At 42.2% G+C, this 18,764-nt stretch overlaps 1 protein-coding gene across 7 annotated transcripts in view; it reads right to left on the bottom strand.

Annotated features, from left to right (window-relative positions):
- Positions 1 to 17,701, bottom strand: part of FNDC3A (fibronectin type III domain containing 3A) — a 123,930-nt gene extending 106,229 nt beyond the window's left edge. For 3 of the 7 annotated variants that reach the window (XM_054814442.1, XM_054814471.1, XM_054814531.1), the window contains exon 1: positions 17,512 to 17,701. The gene's annotated coding sequence lies outside the window, so the exon portion shown is untranslated. Of the gene's footprint in view, positions 1 to 17,346; positions 17,467 to 17,511 lie in introns of those variants that run through there. The other 4 variants (XM_054814451.1, XM_054814541.1, XM_054814461.1 and 1 more) reach the window with 3 other exon arrangements.
- Positions 17,702 to 18,764: the final 1,063 nt, after the last annotated feature.

Here is an 18,764-nt window from a genome sequence, read left to right as displayed (position 1 = left end):
TCTTTGGCTCAGGTGTCTATGAGGTTGTTTTGGAAATGAGTCTTGTTGTCTGATTCAATTCTTTCTGGGGTGCCATATCGCCATAGCACTTGTTTTTCAAGGCTCAGGATAGTGTTCCAGGCAGTGGCATGGGATATGTTTCTGGCCACCCAGTGGCTGCTTCTGCCATTTTAAGTACATAGCGTATACCTTGGCAGATTTGTGGGAGTGTGACTTAATCTGCCAGGCCTCCATACCACAGAGGCTTTAAGCGCAGCACGTTTCACATGCATGGATAACCCATGCGATACTATCCATGGTCAAGCCCACCCCTCGATCACAAGCCCATCTATATGTTGCATCTCTTCCTTGATGGCCTGAGGTGTCATGGGCCCATCAAGCTATAAATAATTCACCCTTATGTTGCCAGTTCAAATCCACTTGAGCCACTTCAATCTTAGCAGTTTGATCCACCTCCTGGCTGTTTTGATGTTCTTCAGTGATCCGACTCTTGGGTATGTGGGCATCTACGTAATGTACTTTTACAACCAGCTTCTCTAACTGGGCAGCGATACTTTGCCACAATGGGGCAGCCCAGATGGGTTTACCTCTGCGCTGCTAGTTGCTCTGCTTCCATTGCTGTAACCACCCCCACAGGGCATTGGCCACCATCCATGAGTCAGTATGGAGGTAGAGCATTGGCGGCTTTTCTCATTCAGCAATGTCTAAAGCTAGCTAGATGGCTTTCACCTCTGCAAACTGGCTTGATTCATGTTCTTCAACAGTTTCTACTACTTGCCATATAGGACTCCATACAGCAGCCTTCCACCTCTGATGCTTTCCCACAATGCGACAGGACCCATCAGTGAACAGGGCATATTGCTTCTCATTTTCTGGCAGTTTATTATACAGCAGGGCCTCTTCAGCACATGTCACCTCCTCCTCTGGTGACATTCCGAAATCTTTGCCTTCTAGCCAGTCCATGATCACTTCCAGAATTCCTGGGTGACCAGGGTTTCCTATTCAAGCCCACTGTGTGATCAGTGTGACCCACTTACTCCACGTAGCATCAGTTGCATGACGTGTAGAGGAGACCCTCCCTTTGAACACCCAGCCCAGCACCAGCAGTCGGGGTGCCAGGAGGAGCTGTGCTTCAGCACCAATCACTTCTGAAGCAGCTCAAACCCCTTCATATGCTGCTAATATCTCTTTTTCAGTTGGAGTGTAGCAGGCCTCAGATCCTCTGTATCCCTGACTCTAAAACCCCAGGGGTCGGCCTCGAGTCTCCCCTGGTGCTTTCTGCCAGAGACACCAGGTAGGGCCATTCTCCCCGGTTGCAGCGTAGAGCACATTTTTCACATCTGGTCCTGCCCAGACTGGCCCAAGGGCTACTGCATGAACTATTTCCTGTTTAATTTGTTCAAAGGCTTGTCGTTGCTCAGGGTCCCATTTGAAATCGTTCTTCTTCTGGGCCACCTGATAGAGAGAGCTTATAATCAGACTGCAATTTGGAATATGCATCCTCCAAAAACCCACAACACCTAAGAAAGCCTGTGTTTCCTTTTTGCTAATTGGTGGAGACATAGCTGCTATTTTGGTGATCACATCCATTGGGATCTGACAACACCCATCTTGTCATTTTATTCCTAAAAACTGGATCTCCTGTGCAGGTCCCTTGACCTTACTTTGTTTTACGGTGAAACCAGCTTTCAGAAGGATTTGAAATATTTTCTTCTGTTTCTCAGAGATGACTTCTGCTGTGTTGCCCCACATGATGATGTCATCAATGTATTGCAGGTCTTCTGGAGCTCCACCCCATTCCAGTGCAGTCTGGATCAGCCCACGGCAAATGGTGAGGCTGTGTTTCCACCCCTGGGGCAGTCGGTTCCAGGTGTACTGGATGCCCCTCCAAGTGAAAGCAAACTGCGGTCTGCGCTCTGCCACCAAAGGGATTGAGAAAAATGCATTAGCAATATCAATTGTGGCGTACCACTTGGCTGCCTTTGACTCCAGCTCATATTGAAGTTCCAGCATGTCTGGTACAGCAGCACTCAGCAGCAGTGTGACTTCATTCAGGCCACAATAGTCTACTGTAAGTCTCCACTCTCCTTTAGACTTCCACTCTGGCCATATGGGACTGTTAAACGGCGAGCAGGTTCTGCTGATCACTCCCTGACTCTCCAGTGGACGAATCAGCTTATGGATGGAAACCAGGGAGTCTCGGTGCAATATTGCCACTGGTGCACCACTGTGGTAGCAATCAGCATCTGTTGTTCTTTAAGCCTCAGCAACCCCACAACAGAAGGGTCCTCCAAGAGAGCAGGCAAGGCAGACAGCTCTTCAATTTCCTCTGTCTCCAAGGCAGCTATGCCAAAAGCCCACCCTTTTGGGTACTTGAAATACCCTCTCTGGAAATAGTCTATGCCCAGGATGCACGGAGCCTCTGGGCCAGTCACAATGCGGTGCACTTTTGCCATTCCTTCCCAGTTAGACTCACTTCAGCCTCCAGTACAGTCAACTGTTGGGATCCTCTTGTCACTCCAGAAATGCAGATGGGTTCTGCCCCTTTATAGCTGGATGGCACTAGGGTACAGTGTGTGCCGGCGTCTACTACAGCCTTATACTCCTGGGGGTTTGACGTGCCAGGCCATTGTATCCACACAGTCCAGTAAACCTGGTTGTCCCTTTCCTCCACCTGGCTGCAGGCAGGGCCTCTCTAATCCTGATCACTGCATAATAACTTAGAAGTCCCTTCAAGGGGATCATAAGTAAGATAAGGCCTTTCACTTGGTCTGCAGAACTGCCTGCTGGAAACTGGAGCAGCATTTTTCCCAGAAGAACCCCCTTTTGTGATTGTTTTTCCTTGTAATTCATGTTCCTGTGCCTCTAGGGTCAAGGTAGGTTTTTATCCCACTTCCTCATGTCTTCTCCATGGTCACGCAAGTAAAACCACAGGGTGCCTTATAGTGTACACCCTCTATATCCTCTCTTTTGAGCAGCGGAACACTTACTCCTCCATTACCATCTGAGATACTGCTCCATACAGGTGGGGAATAGGACATATCCTCTTTGAGTTGCCAGACCTTCCAGGACAGTTTCTCTACAGCAGGGATGAGGGAGGAAGAGAGACCTTCTTCATATTGCCCGAGTCAGCCAGCCACTTCATCCATCGTTGGTGCCTCTTTGTCTTCCCAGTCCATTACTGCCAATGAGTTGGCATATGACAATAGTGTGCTCATACAAACTTCCGCCACACGGGTCGTGTGCATTGGGCTTCGTCAGGATCTGTGGGTAACTGTGCGTTGTCCAGGTCATAATAAACTGTCTCCTGCATGGCTAAGCATTATACTGAGCACAATGTCATATGGTACCAAATATCCCTTTGGCTAGTTTGGGTCAGCTATCCTGGCCATATCTCCTCCCAGGTTTTTGTGAAAATTAACTCTATCCCAGCCAAAAAACCAGGACAGTATGTGAGTTTCCAACAGGAAGGGAAGGTATCTGTTCTTGCCTTCTCATTACAGAACATGTTTTTAACTCAGCTCTCAGGAAAAAAAAAAGGGGGGGGGGGGGATGGGATTGAAGGGAAGTCAGAAGGAAGTCTGGAAATGACAAACCATGACAGTGATAAGAGACCAAGTCATTTTACTCCACTGAAATGTCATGAATAGTTTAAAAAGCTAGGCAAAACAAAAGGTTTTAATACATAAAGGTAAAGCTATTCTTTCTAAAACAAAAAAAGAAAGAACTCAATCATCTGAAGGGTTGATTCTGAAAAGGGTAGGATAATAGAAGTGGACAGCCAAACACAAGCTCCCCAAAAGGCTGTATCAGTTATATCAACAGGTGTACCTCACATTGTAACAAGGAGGATACTTTCCCTGTCTCTGGCTGCAAATAACTGCAATCTCTACTGTAATAACATAACAAGCTTTGTCTCCAATTTGCTGACTTAAAATTGAGTGACTACATCTTCTTGAAAATACTGTTCCATATTGAAAACACTGAAATCAAAGTATGTGCATACCATAATTTCAGCCTTACTCCACATAAAACTGTTCTGGATTACATAACTGTCTTCCAACCCCAGCTACTTTCCCAATATACTCAGGATTTAGCGAAGTCTTGAAAAGGACACAAGAAAAGCAGCTTGCATTTGGACAACAGCTAAGGCTCAGCCTGCAGAGCCACTACAAACAATTCACTAGCCTATTGTCAGATTTCCTGCACCACTGAAACCTAATGGATGCAGCAGCCCTTAGAAGGAGTAAAATAACATGTGGGATAAATCTAAGGATTTATTTAAGGCCAAGTCACTACACCATTGTTGTGGACATATTAAAAGGGACCAGACAAGGAAGATAACACATTAGATGAAGAGATAGGTAAATACACTGTTGCTAAGCACAGAAGCAGCTGAGAAGTAATTTTCTACTAGTGGTGCATTAAAGGCATGGTTATTTAGAAATCTATACTGACTCATGCACAGCAACAACTGCTGCATGAACAGCTATTTCATTTCTTGTCTTGCTACTGAATATACTGAACTAGTAGTAGACATTTAAAGTCTAATTCAGGATTGCTAATTCAGCTGACACTGTTCTTTCAGAGTCTGCACTGAGTCTGTCCTAGGATGCAAGGAAAGTACAAGGTCTCCTGAGATTTCAGCCAAGTTGAGTAAGTTAATGCTTTGTACGAGACTCGGGCAGCAAACTACCCATTCCCCGCTACCCCCAACTGAACCTGCTATTCATTTTCCTTATCATATGAATTTGAAAAGACTTTGAAAGATTTTTCTGAAGGCTATCAAAGCTGAAACAAAGGGAAGGCATCTAAATTTACTGGACATGATTTGTTTAGAGACTCCAGACTTATGTCTGAGGAACCATTAAGGAATGGATTACATTAACAAGCCAAAAGGCTAAATGATGTTAAGGCTCAAAGACTGAGCTCCACTCAACAGTTCAGTAAGTAAGCTTGCCTTCCTGAACTATAATGACCATTTAACTCAATCCTTAAATGCCTTCAGATTTGGTCCTTTAATGTTTCTGTGGCATTACTCTCACATTCTAAAGACACATACAACTCTGGTTTTTACTCATTCAATTGTTCATTAAGGAATATTGTAAGGCTGAGATCATTGGGCAGTCCATTTCCTCTGCACATGCAAAGGATCAGCATTTCTATCTCCAAGAGACTAGCAGCTGATCTTAATGACAGTCTCTGAAAAAACACATCAGCATTAAATCAGCTGGATCACCAAGGTAAAACAACATGAGTCAGCAGCACACGTCCTCATAGCAACAAAGGCTAACAGCATACTGGGCTGTATTAACAGAGAAGCAGCGCCGATGGGCTGAGGGAGGTGATTTTACCCCACTACTCAGCATTTATAAGGTGACATCTTGAATACCTCGTCAAATTTTGCTCTTCCCAGCCACCTCCTTCTCCCCAGTAAAAGAGAGATGCCACAAAGACTGTTATTGGGCTTAGGCCCATGAAAGACAAGGAGAAGCTAAGAGGACCAGAGTAACCAGGAGGTCTCCTACTGGCTGGATCCCACTACCTGAAGAATGCTTGTTGAGAGCCTTAAATCAAACTCTTCTTGGAGGCATGCAGCAGAAGTACAAGAAGTGATGGACACATGCTGCACCAATAGAAATTCCATCTGGCCGTAAGGGGGGAAAAATCCCAAAACACCTTCAGAATGAGAGTGGTGTAGCACTGGCATAAGTTGCCCTGAGAGGCTGCAAAAATCTCAATCTTGTAGACTGGTGGTCTCTAAAGTGGGGTGCACAAGACAATCCCTTGGGGTGTGGGATGAAAAATATTTTTTGGCATTGATAAATAAAAAAATATTTTTAAATATTGTTTTTCATCTTTCTCATCCTTTGTGTACTGTTTATTGTGTATATACTGTGTTAGTAGAGTAGCATATGCATATAATTAAAAAATGTACATATATTGGAAGTGCAGGCTCAAAACATCTTTACTGATGGGGTGCATGATCAAAAAAGTTTGGAGACCACTGCTGTAGAAAGTCAAAACCTGACCATGTAAGGTCTTAACAAAGGGCTGAAGAAGGCAATCTCCAAAGGTCCCTTCTGAGCGGAATTCTTCTATGAATTCCAGATCTGGCTTTCAGTAGATTGGAATCCAGAAAGGGGACAGTAGTTTGTGTCCCAAGCTCTTAAAAGCTGTCAGATTCTCAGTTCAGAATTTCAAAGCAACAATGACAGCACTAATCAAAACTCAGACTCTCAGACTTAAGGTTCAAACTGTGGAAGGCATACCCATAAGTGCTGTCCATAACAGAATTGCTTTATACTCTGGCCTTTCTCCTAAGAAAAGGAGGAAAGCTGCATTAAAAGATAATTATGAATTAAAAAGTTATACTTATGGATTAAGCACACCACACAAACAGGCTTTCCATTTCAGTTGGGCTGTAGGCACTACTATGATAAATGCAGTGATAGCTAATACCAATGCTGTGTACAAAAAAAAAAACCAAACAAAAACTCCCACCAAAAAACCCCCAAACCAAACAAAAACCCCCACAAAACTAAGGACGACTCCTTTCCTAGAGATTCATGGCTTCTGGTTATTGAGTTTGATACAAGATCTAATGAATTGGGTTTTTTTCCCCCACAACTGGAGGGCTTATAAGGCCACATTCCTCAGTGGTATCTCTGGTGCCTACTGAAGGAGAAATTTGCATTGATGCTTTTTCCTCAGTTTTTGTGATTTAGAGAGTGCTTCTTCTCTACCTACCTACTTATTATCACAACATTTACAGCAACTTAATACTCTTTCACACCCTAATTCTGTCAAATCTGGCGACCAACAAACAGATTTATTATTACAGAGGGCTGTTCACAAGAGCCTTGATTTTATACAAGGACGGAAGTTTAAGCAGGGATGAGACAGAAGCGCCTAACACAGAAAGGCGTAGCAGAAGGAACAGGCTCAATGATATCAATACTAAATGTTTCCAAACTGCATGTCACTATTACATGAGAAGTGACAAAACCAGGGCTATCCGTGATTTCTTTGTCAGTAGTGCAGTTTCATACATGCTTCAGCCTGTACACATTACAGCTGACAATCTGAGGTTGCCATAAGGTGTGTTTTTTCCAGACAGCAGAGCAGGTGTGCATTCCTCCTTCACCCAGGTCCTCCTGCAGCTACGCTCCCCCAGGAACCACAGGCAAGGCTCATCCTCAGGTCCAGACAAAAACTTCTCTGAACAGGAGACAGCACTTGCTAAATTTTGCCAAAGACCAAGGAATGAACTTACAGAACCAAAAAGACCATAAAACCATCACCCGATCCTAATGCATGAAATGCTTTGATTTTGCCTTCTCCAACATGCAGACAGCAGGTGCACTTTAAAAATAAATATCTTGTAAACAGATGAAGTAATAAAGCCCCATTTTATTTAGATTAGGGCCCCACATCTCAGTGACTCTTCCTTTCAAGAGGACACAAGCTACTATTTAAACTTTTCCTGTGACTGAGGTGCTTATAAGTACTCACCATGTCCATTCTTTAGTGCCTACTGTGACATAAATTTATTCTTCATTATTTCCTACAGTCCTTCAAAGACATACTCTGCCTGCCAATTTGAGACTTGTAAAAATTACTACCACGATTCCTTCCCATCTGTCAAATTGGCCATCCAGTTCAGAAGTCATCAGATAAAAGTAGACAAATACAAGTGCTTAAGACATACAAATATGCTAAAATGAGGAAAATTCTAGAAACAAAATACAGCTATGCATCCCTAGGGTGAAAAGGACAGAAGAAAGCATATGCAACAGATGTTAATCATGTCGCTTAATGCACTACTGGAAAAAGCTCAAATACATTTCTACATCAGCTACATCACTGTATTAGAATAGAATTACCCAGAGATCCATAAGGTTGTAGCTGAGCTATTAAAGTTATGAAGCACGCTGAAGAATTTTGTGTTTGTTTTTAAGAATCAGAGTTGAGTAGAATGATTTACCATATTTTCTAGTTGCATAGTTTCAGATGTGGCAATTACAGCATACTGGCATTTCTTTTCCAGTTCTGAGCTAATTATTTCAATTAATATGCAATTTATTTAAAAGATGTGCTTTGTTCTTCAGAAAGTATTCTTCCTGTTTTAGAAAAGCGTTTCCTAGAAAACTTGATGAAACATTTTCCAACAGAACAGAAAATGTTATTTTTTCTTAGAAGAAAGGTGTTCTGTGGAACATTTCCAATTCACTAATTTGACAATCTCCTTTTAAGTAAAGTGAAACTGAAATGGCTATTCCTTTCAGTCCTGTTGTTCACAATCCTAAAGTTGCAGACAGGCAATACAGGAAAATTATATATAAAAAAGTATAGTTTCATAAAGTAAATCAACAAAGTCAGAGTCTGACACTCACTAGAAACTGTAAATCAAAATAGTTAAAAATGAAGATACACAAAATGTTTTAATAAGCACTGGAACTCCCTACAGGAAAAAAGAATTCCATTTCCATAAATATGGAAATATTTCAACTGTAGCTCTCAAGTGGTGTCGCAGACACCCACTGAACAGAATTCTCAAAGAAGTCTGAGAAACGTGATACACATCTCTGTTCATACTATGGCACCACTGGAAGGCAAACACTACAAGTTATAAAATGAATGCAATACTGTTATGAAGAAAACACTGATTGATGAGCAAATGCAAGTTGCACTTCAGCAGCCAAAATGGTTACTGGATGTAACTCACTCCCAATAGTTACTGCCTGTTCTTCTCAAAGCAAGAATGGTCAAGCCACACAACAGTAAACCTTAGCATTGCAGCAGTTAAGTGTATTATAGTAAATCAATACTTAGTTTAGGTTACCTTCGTGCTCCAGGTTGTGAACTGCAATGATTTAGGAGCAGTTTCAAATGCAGTTCATGCATTCATGTCATGGGTACTATAACCTATAGGAGAATGCATAGTGGATAATTGGAAACACTCCAGCTGTTCAAGTTTAATGCATTTGTATTTATGAGCCAGCAGTTTTTGAATCTGAGCCAAAGAGGCTAAGCTCTTACAGTAGCTGATGTAGAAAAACAAACTTTTGAAGGTGAAGACTACATAGAGAAGAACTAGACACTGATAAACCAGTCATCCAGAAAGGCACAATATGTTCATGGACACTTAGCACCTCATCTTGTCCAGCATGACTGTTAAATGCTTGACTGCAAATAACAAGACCATTGCAATAGAGGCTACCTGAAAACACCACATTCTGGTTTTAAATGTTGTTATTACTATTAGATTCTTTAAAAAAATCCACAGTCCTTATCTGGATGACGTACATATACCTTGAAGTTGTTGCGTAAGAAGAATTCAGTACCTTCCAACTATTTGCCCCTCCCTCTTCTCCTTCAAAGAAAAGCCTAAACTGGTTCTGTAACTTTTAGGAAGCGATAAGTGCAACCATATCACAAATCAAAATTAATCTGTTTTTTTTTTACTCAGAAGTAATTTGATAGTGTGCATTTTAAAAACAATGAGTAAATTGTCAGCACCTGGGTGCAAACTTATGCCTAGTCTTTAGCAGGTTCATTGATCTGATCCACTGTCACACACTGTTTGGGAACTATAGTGTGGCCTCCTTTGTCTTACAGGAACAACTTCCTTTTAGACACTCTTGGGAATCATCCTCGAAAAGGAGTGAGGAGATTGAACTGCATAGTGTATTTTTTTTGCACCACTTAAAGACCTCCAATGCAATTCCACTTTATTTATGCTACGCTGATCTAAACTATGGGGCTCTTTTGTTTTACACTCTCGTTGCTCTCAAGAACTTCCTTAAACCCTCCTAGTTTTACTTTTATACCAGCTAAATTAGGTTCTTCTCAGCTTCTGCCAGGACTGGATTTCCTTCTGTTTATTTTCTGAAAAATCACATGGGTTCAAAAACAACTTGGCCTTTCCCAGTTAACTATTACACTTGCCTTCATTTCTGTTTAAGAACATCGTTGTTTTTTGAGAAAACAAGCAAATTCAATGCCAAGAATCAAGCTACTTCCTCATTTGTTATTGACTCCCCCTTTCAGTAGCTATGAGTAGCAAGGACAAATTTTCAAAATAGTTTTTCATATGATTCCTTTAAGGCAAACTAAAACCATGGATATGTTTTTATTAATGTGATGTAACTGGTCAGTGAGATAAATTTATTGCACAGACAGCTGCCGGTGTTGGAGCTACAAAGAGTGCATGATTCAAGCAGAACGAGCAGCTTTTAAAGAACTCTTATGAAACAGCTTTTTCCTGCTCATTCTGAAAAACAAAAACCATGCTATCCAAATGCATGATGACATAGGATCAATGAGGCTAGAACTCTAACAGATTTTAAAATTTCTCTCCACTAATTCTTTTTGGAAAACCTGCTTCCATAAGGAACAGGATAATAGCACAGAATATGACACGTCAAGACAGGCATATGGAAACTACTTCCCAAGAGTAAAAATCCACCAAAAAAGAAAGTGTTTCAAGGCCCAACAAATACATTTGAAAGATGTTCTTTTATCAAGAATTTAAACTACTCTAAGTCAGTTCTGCTAAATTGTACTGGCAGCTCACACTTGCACAACTGCAAACAACTGGTCAACAACACAGTGAATTAAACTAGAGGACTTATGTAGTTTAAAATAAAACTGACTGATTTTTGTAACATTAAACATAAAACAGTTGCCTGATCCACTTCACTTATGCAAATACACAAATGAATGCCAAGCACAGGAATAAGCAGAGAGCAACTGCTTCTTCCAGTGTCAATGCATAGCATTCATGAAGCTACAGACCATGGTAGTAAAACAGGTCAAGAGGCAGTCACCCTGGCAGGTGCTTCACTTCCCTAATATTAAACTTAGTCACAATGGTACTGAAGCAGTTACTTGCATGCCATATAGAAAAAAATTCAAGTGGGGTAAGATGAGCCGTATCTCAAGCTGAATGCAACTCTTGAAAAATAAAGGAGGAGTCTCTGCAACTACAGAAGGGGAAGAGAGCAAAACAAGAGTAGGTTTCTCAGATGATACCAGCACTCCATTGAATTCCACCCCATCCTCCAAGAAAAGTTTTAGTCAGTTAAAACACCATGAGACCAACTAGTTTGATTGCCCAATCGAGTCAAGAGGACAGAGCTGCTCTCAGCTTCCTATGTTACGTATGAAGTTGCAACACTGAATAGTTGTCAATTCATTAACAAAAATAAAGCCACAAAATTAGAAATTAATCTGGAGCTGTATTGACATGATGTACATAATTAAATCTACTGGAGTACTTTTAAGAAGTATTACTTGAATTACGGTCATTTATCCTCACCATTGAAAGGCCATCATTGAATGGAATATGCATATATACAAATTTTGTTATATGTGGGCAGTCAAGTTATTAGCAAGCCTGAAGAAATTAAAACAAATTATATTTCAGCTGCATCTAAGACTGATCATTGTCAACAGTCACTACACACTTCCACAGCTGCTTTCAGTCTTCATTTCTTAGTACTTTGTTTCAACATCTTAAATCTACCTTCATACTAGACTAAATGGGTAAAGAAATAGTTTTCTTAACATATGGTCTTCCCATTTATAATTTTAATAGATTCTAGAGGATTTGCAGAGGTATAACAACTCTTGTGGCTTACTTTTACTGTAAGAGTCCCCTAACACCCTACCAATAGATATATTGAAATATTAGTGAATAGTTACAGTCATGGTTCTTTCTCATTGCCAAGACATTGCAAGTCAAAGTTTTTGCGTTGGACCTTCTTATGCATTCAATTTTTGCTTACAGATTAGTTCTCAGCTACATGGATGCTTTTTCTGGATCTTTACCACTTGATTTGCTACCACCATCTAAAACATGTTCCTCTGCCCCAAAGTAAACTAGTCCACTTGATATTTTGTTGCTTATATCTCAGTTGCCTTCTGTCAAGCCATCTAGTAGACGCAGTTCTTCCAGTTAAAAGAACAACAAAATCCTAAACAACAAAATCCTGCAGTCTGGAAACTGGAAGTTAGATAAGAAGGATTTATTTTGTAATTAAAGGAGTAACAGTTTACTATGTTAGCGAGGGGAAAAGAGACAGCAGCTTGGCAGTAGCTCATGCTTGTAGGACCTTGTATGAGTAGAGCTTGGGCTTTGTTTACCACAGATATTGGATTTGTACATTGGGGAAACTCAATAGGATCTACAAGGAAGTATATACACATGTGAACTATAGTGGTTTTTCCTTTATACTGCAGGTAACAGTAAAGTTCTAGGTTTGTTAAGTTCATTTTCACCTCAAGTTATTCAAAACCAAAAGACATTAAGAACCAAGCTTCACAGATTTAAATGCAACCAATGCACAAAAAACTCAAAGCAAATTCAAAAAGAACTGTCATGCAGAAGATAAAGTTAACATTTGTGCACCACATATTCATTTTCACTCCCAGTTACTGAATAAAGTTACCATCTATCCACACCTGTCACAGTACAAATCCTTTCAGACCTTGTCGCTTTCCCTACAGACAATTTTCCAAACTTTGAGAAACAGTTTTTTCAAATCATGGAGTACATTAGTTCAATTTTGTAAATTTTCATAGCTGTGAAACAGTTTTTTGACACTATATTATAGAAGACCGTATGTTGCCAGGAAGTAGAAGGACTTGTTCCAGTGATTCTGGAAAGCAGAAGACATTTATCACATCTTAGAAAGTACTGTGCTTCTCTTACTAATGGATTATAAAAGTGAGGTCTACTGTTTAAACTGGGATTGAAAACTTGTAGATATTTTCATTTTTGACAACTCTTTATGGTCAAAGTAATTAAATATATAATAAGGTACATTTTCCATTGCCTATAAATGAAGATGCTTTTAACTGTCCTAAATACTTTGGAACAATTCTGGAAGTAAAGCCGGGGGGGGGAGGAGGGGGGCAGAGATACACTATAGGCATATTCAGTACTCCTATTTAACTTCTGCAAAGTGCTGTTGGGATGGTGTTTGGCACCCAAGATACTAAACTGAAAGAGAGGGTACCAATGCTAACCTAGGTGATGTTTTGACTGTGGAAGAGTATGACCAGAAGAGGGTCCAGGCATCCTGAAAAAGCAAAAGCTTACAGGAAGACAAAAATATAAATTCGGTTAAGCGAACAGGTAGATACACAGGTAGGTCTGGTGAGACTGAGACCAACAAATGTGCTTGTGTAGACATAAATAGTGAAAGTTTATTTGGAGCCATGAACACAAAGAGGACAAAGTATAACTCAATTTGAGAGGTGCTGTGAAGACACCACCAATGAACATGGTTGTTAAAGTTTTAATAAAGGGTTTGGAAAATGCAAGGGTATTCCACTCTGGAGGTACTACAACTGTAAACAGAAAACCAATACATCCAAAAAGAGTAGTAACACAGTCCTCTACACAGCTGTGCCATCAAAATGCAGACCAACAGTTTCTGCAGCACATATTCTAACCAAAACAGATTATTAATAATAAAAAAAAGGGTGCATGACCTAGCAGGTGAGTATAAAAAGACTTCTCATTATACAGGGGAGTCCAGCATAAAAACAAGAGCTAAAAATTCTATTTATCTATTGACAAAAGGGCATAGCAAATTCTATTTCCATTTACATTTTGTTAAAGTCACCTATGACAGCTTAGCAAAAAACTCTGAAGCTTTTTCACTGGTTACAGGCTCAAGAGTATGTGAACAGCTGGAACAGGACCAGATCTCTGGGGAGCGGACAGAACAACAATGACTTCAAAAATATTTGTTCCACCTAAAACTAAATGTAAATTAATTGGAACAATTAAAGATAACAACCTGCAAGAAACATGTAATATTATTAAAGTGTTACAGACACTTCCTAAACATCCTTCTACCCCATCAGCCCTACAAAATACAGACCCCAGGATGACAATCCAAAATATTACTGGACATAAACCCACTAAACTTTATGGACAGACAAGTTTAAGAAAGAGGCTAATAGCGTTTTTCTACTAGCATTAAGCGAACATCAGCATTAAGGAAGCTCAAAGTTTACTGTATATGGCAAAGAACGAGCAAAAAAATGGTCACTTCTGTAGCTCAGGAAACATTGGCCCCAGGAGCAAAATAAACATTGTTTGTGTTTGCTGAACAGAAAAAGCAGCAATGTACTCATTCTGAACTATTATTGCTTTCCTGAGATACAGACAGTATCTTTTAGTTAAGCTAAAGAGTTGACAGTCCAAGTCCAATCTATTTTACTAGATCTGGTCCTACAGGAAAAGCAATGGCTCACAATTCAACTCGTGCACTATAAACCGCAGCCAAGTTGAATTTTGCTACAAATTGCCTGGGAATATTCCCAAGCCAACAGTCTTAAAGAAATGGATGATAAAATATAGAAGGGTTATTGACAGATATAACAGAGAGAATCCAATTCACACTTTAGATCACACAAACGCACCGATGAAACATGACATGTTACCTGTAGACATTTTAGCAGAGATTCAACTAGAAATCCCGTAACAATTACAAGCTGGAGGTCAAAAAATGGTACAGAGTTGCTGGAGGAAGATAAGAATTCCTCAGGTTCCAGGGGGCACTGACAACGAACATCAATGGCTGCAGCCAACAATGCTGCCTGGGAAGTGGGCCGGCAGCCTCACAAAAACAGTCTTCTCTAGTATCTGTCTGTCTGGGAATGAACAAGACTGTATCTTTGCCAGTTCCCGCCACCCATGCAAAAAGGGGGACTGGGCTAGGTTATAGAATTTGCCACGTTGACAGAGATATCAATAGACAATCAGAACACCAGCACTTAACACCTTCCATGCATTGAATATTTCTAGAGCGCAACGCATTTACAATAGAATACAGTATCTCAAAAGTGACCTGCCAGCAAGGTAAATTAGCATGTTGAATAAAAGCATTTAGAAGTTAAAACCATTTAAGAAAAAGTATTGGCAAAGATGAAAAATTGTACCTTTCCTGAAGTCAAGCTTTAACGGTTTTGCTTCCCAGTAAGTCCTAAGACAGAACACTGCAGAAGCATGTTCAAGTAGTTAAAGTTGCAATAACAATTACAAAGGATCTCTTTGAGATATCTTGAGCCAAAATGTTCATCAGCATAACACTGAGTTAGCTGATGTAGGCCCAAATTCAAGTAAAATTAAATGGCCACAAAGCAAAGAATAACAAACAAAAGCATCCCCAAGATCTGCAGGACTCACAACCCAAAGCAAATGAGTTATTAGTCTGAATCATAATTCAAGTTTCTGCAATTCCATTACATTATTGCCTATAAAAATCAAATGCTTTTGAGTTTTAAGTTCACAAGCCAGTAGAAACTCCAACTTGAAAAAGGTAGAAATGCCACTAATGGACTGAAATCAGGTAATTTAAGCATTGTGTGTAATGACTTGAGTCTCACGTAACTCATACACCTGGAGTTTGTCACACAGCAAAGTCTCAGAAGACCTCTATCTGCCCTGAAAACAAACAAGACACTCATCTAATTCTCTTTTAACATTATCATCTACAGTAGTCAGCCTGTGATTCTGCTCAAAGCAGATTGCTCTCATCCTGACCAAATGACCTAAGCGAGCGATCACCAAGTCCTGGCCTTTCTGAGGCCAACAATCTGCATGTCTCTTAACCAAAGCTTCATCTGTCAAAATCAGCATCCAATGCCCCAATGTAACTGATTCATGTCAATCCTCCCCCCTAAAGTCACCAGAAAAACCATTCTGCTGTACTTTGCCAAAACAAGTCCCAGATTCAATCCATATGCACCAAGATAACTTGTGTACACTCTGTATATACAGAATGAATCTAGAACTGGATGCCGTGTTTCCAAACTTGCTTAGCACCCTTCCTGCTCCCCCATGCTTAGTATGAACACCAGCTATTAAGAACTCTATCCAATTTGCAACATTGAGTACTAAAGATACTCAGCTCTTTCCAACTTTCACATATGCGCACAGCCCTCTCCCTACCTGAAAGCCTGCTACTTCTCCATTTATCATGTGATTAAATTTCATAATTGAGACCATTTCCTTTAAAAAAAAAAGGCAGAAAAAATTTAGTTGATTGTACTTTCTGAATTTAAGGACTGCTGAGTTGCTGTGATTCATACTATTTCATGACACAGAATATAAACATATCTATGGATGCAGATTCACATCATGGCTACAGTTAAATCTCTATGCTGTGTAAAGCAGAAAGTTACACATTGCCATACCAACAAAATAGCTCCCTTTAAGCTCAAAGCTTAGCAGGACTGGGACCTACAGCTTCTAAGACAGAAGCTACCAAGTACTTAGCAGAAAAAAATTAAGAGATTTGAAGTCTTGATGATAATTTAAAACCTTTATAACCAGATATGTATTTGATCAAACACAGACTTAAATTCTAAAAACAAATAACATTTCACAGAAATTATTTGATGACGTGAGATGTTCTGGAATAACACTTGACATCCAAGGCAGCTAATAAATTGCCTTTGACAAGGTTAAACAAATTACTAACATGTCTCAAGATGTCACTCATACAGCACAATTTGCTCCTTCCTAACATATTTTCCCTTGTTTCTACTGCTTATTTTCTTTACTTCGCAGCTGAAAAGTTTCATTTTTGCTTTTAGTTGGTTTCACTTTCTAGTTGTCTGGAAGAAACAAAAAAGTTTCTGCTTAGATTAAAACCAATCTTTGGTAATACTCAGGAAAGGAGGAATCGGGCATGAACCTAGCTGAAAGAATGCCTCCGCTAGCACTCAGCAAAACGATTATGGTGTTTTCGGGAATATATTTTTATCTACATACAGAAACACACGCTCGATCCCTTTAGCTCAGAGGGCCGAGGGAACCTTTACGGCTTAGCAGAACAACAACAACAACAAGAAAGAGGTGTTTAAAACCACCACTTCCTTCTCCCCGTCTGCCACAGCCGGCTCAGCTGTTCTGGTCACTTCGCATCTGCTTCTCCTTCCCGAACAACCTCCCTCCTTCCGCGGCAGCCGCGCAGCAGCCCTGCCCCGGGGAGCCCCGCTGCCCGGCGCTGACAGGACGAGGATCTCCCCGCCCGGGCCGGGAGAGGCATCTCCGAGCAGCGGAGAAGCCCGGGATGGAAGACAGAAAGTTTCTTCAGCGGGGCTCCGGCCGGAGACGCCGACTCCCCGGCCCTCCTCGGGCAGGCAGGGAGAAAAGCACAGTCAACGCCGTCTCCTCAGGGGCTGGACTACCCCCGCCGCGCCCGGCACCCGGGGCAGGTAGAGGCGCTGCCCCCGTCCCCTCACACCCCTCTCCCCGCCCTGCTGATGGGAAGGGGGCGGTTTGCCAGCCGCCTCAGGGCGGCGAGCGCGCCTACTCACCGCCATGGCCCCGCCGGCTCTCCCGGCTAACGGTTCGGTCTCCGCCACCGGCGGGCAGCGGCACCAGGGCGGGGAGCGGAGGGGAGTTCCCAATGGCGCAGCTCGGGCAGGGGCGGTGCCCCGCCGGCCGCTTCCCCCACCCCCTTACCCGCCCACTCGAGGTACCTGCGCTTCGGCCGCCGCCGCTCCCCCGCCTTTTCCTCCCCGCACCTGTCACTGTCTCCCGCGGCCGGCGCTGCGGCGGCTGCCACTGCTACTGCTACTACTCCTACTACTACTGCCGCCACCTTCGCCTCGCCGCCTCAGCACTCCCCTCCGTCTCGCCCGCCGACGCGCGGCCGCCATCTTTGTACAGGGCTGGGAGGGGCCGCGAGGGGGCAGTTGACTCCGGCGCGTAGCGCGCCTGCGCGGAAGGCTCCCTTTCGGTCGGGGGCGGGGTCAGATCTATGGGCGGGGTTGACGGGGTCCAGAGAGGCGGGGTCTGGGGGTAGGGCGGGGCCTAAGGGGGCGGGGCAGGAGCTGCAGGAGGGCGGAGTCTGCGGAGAGTGTGGGAAGGTGGGACAGAGGTGTGGGGCTGCGGTCGGGGCCTGGCCTTGGCGTTGGCCGTGGGCTTGACCTGGGCCCTGGGGCCTGGGCTTAGCCCAGGCTGGGCCCCTGCTGGGCAGAGTGAAGGGTAGGAAGGGCTGCACTTTCACTGAGGCAGCCATTAACACAGCAAAAGTTGAAGGACTTTCAGCCCACCTGCCCTGAGGCCAAGCAGAGCCTCGGTGTCTGTGAGCACCAGAGGTGTTCCCTGTCAGGTGCCCAGGCACGTAGCATCCAGCATCTGAGAGGAAAGGGGAAGAAACGTGCCTTTCTTCACTTACGCAGGGAGGAACTATCTTCCCTCAACACCTGCAATGTTCAGCTGATGTCCTGAATGCTAATTTGTGATTATCCTTTGCTTAATGTTTGTCCTTTCAACTGTTATGGATCAAAATGGTTTTACTACAGTGTTTGGCTTAATGACCGTCTGCAGCAGTGGACTGAACAGAATGAGATGTTTTATAAAGTGATTTTGTTAATTTGCCTTTAAAGTTCTCTGTTATTAAGTTAATAAGTTGCTATTTCTCTCACATTTCAGCAGTGTTTACATCATTTTTATAGCTTAACGGCAGACTCCTATCGACAAAGGATGCACCGACTGATGTTTTGCCATCCTGGTTGCTCACTATAGGCCCCCTTTCCAAAACTCCTAACTTCACTGGTGAATAGCATGCTAGATTATGGTATGTCAGATCTCAAAAACTAGAGAGACTTGGGCCTGATCAATATTTGGATGAGCTACCTCATTAGGTACTGCGGAAAGTGCTGGTGGTGATTCATTCAGTGGCATTCATCTGTCTATGAGTCAGGGCTGAACAAATGCCACTGCACAG

The sequence above is a fragment of the Grus americana genome, chromosome 1 (assembly GCF_028858705.1).
Source record: "Grus americana isolate bGruAme1 chromosome 1, bGruAme1.mat, whole genome shotgun sequence".
In the NCBI taxonomy this organism is placed as follows: domain Eukaryota; kingdom Metazoa; phylum Chordata; class Aves; order Gruiformes; family Gruidae; genus Grus; species Grus americana.
Note: the sequence above shows the minus strand (reverse complement) of the source record. Positions and strands in the feature narration are given on the sequence as shown.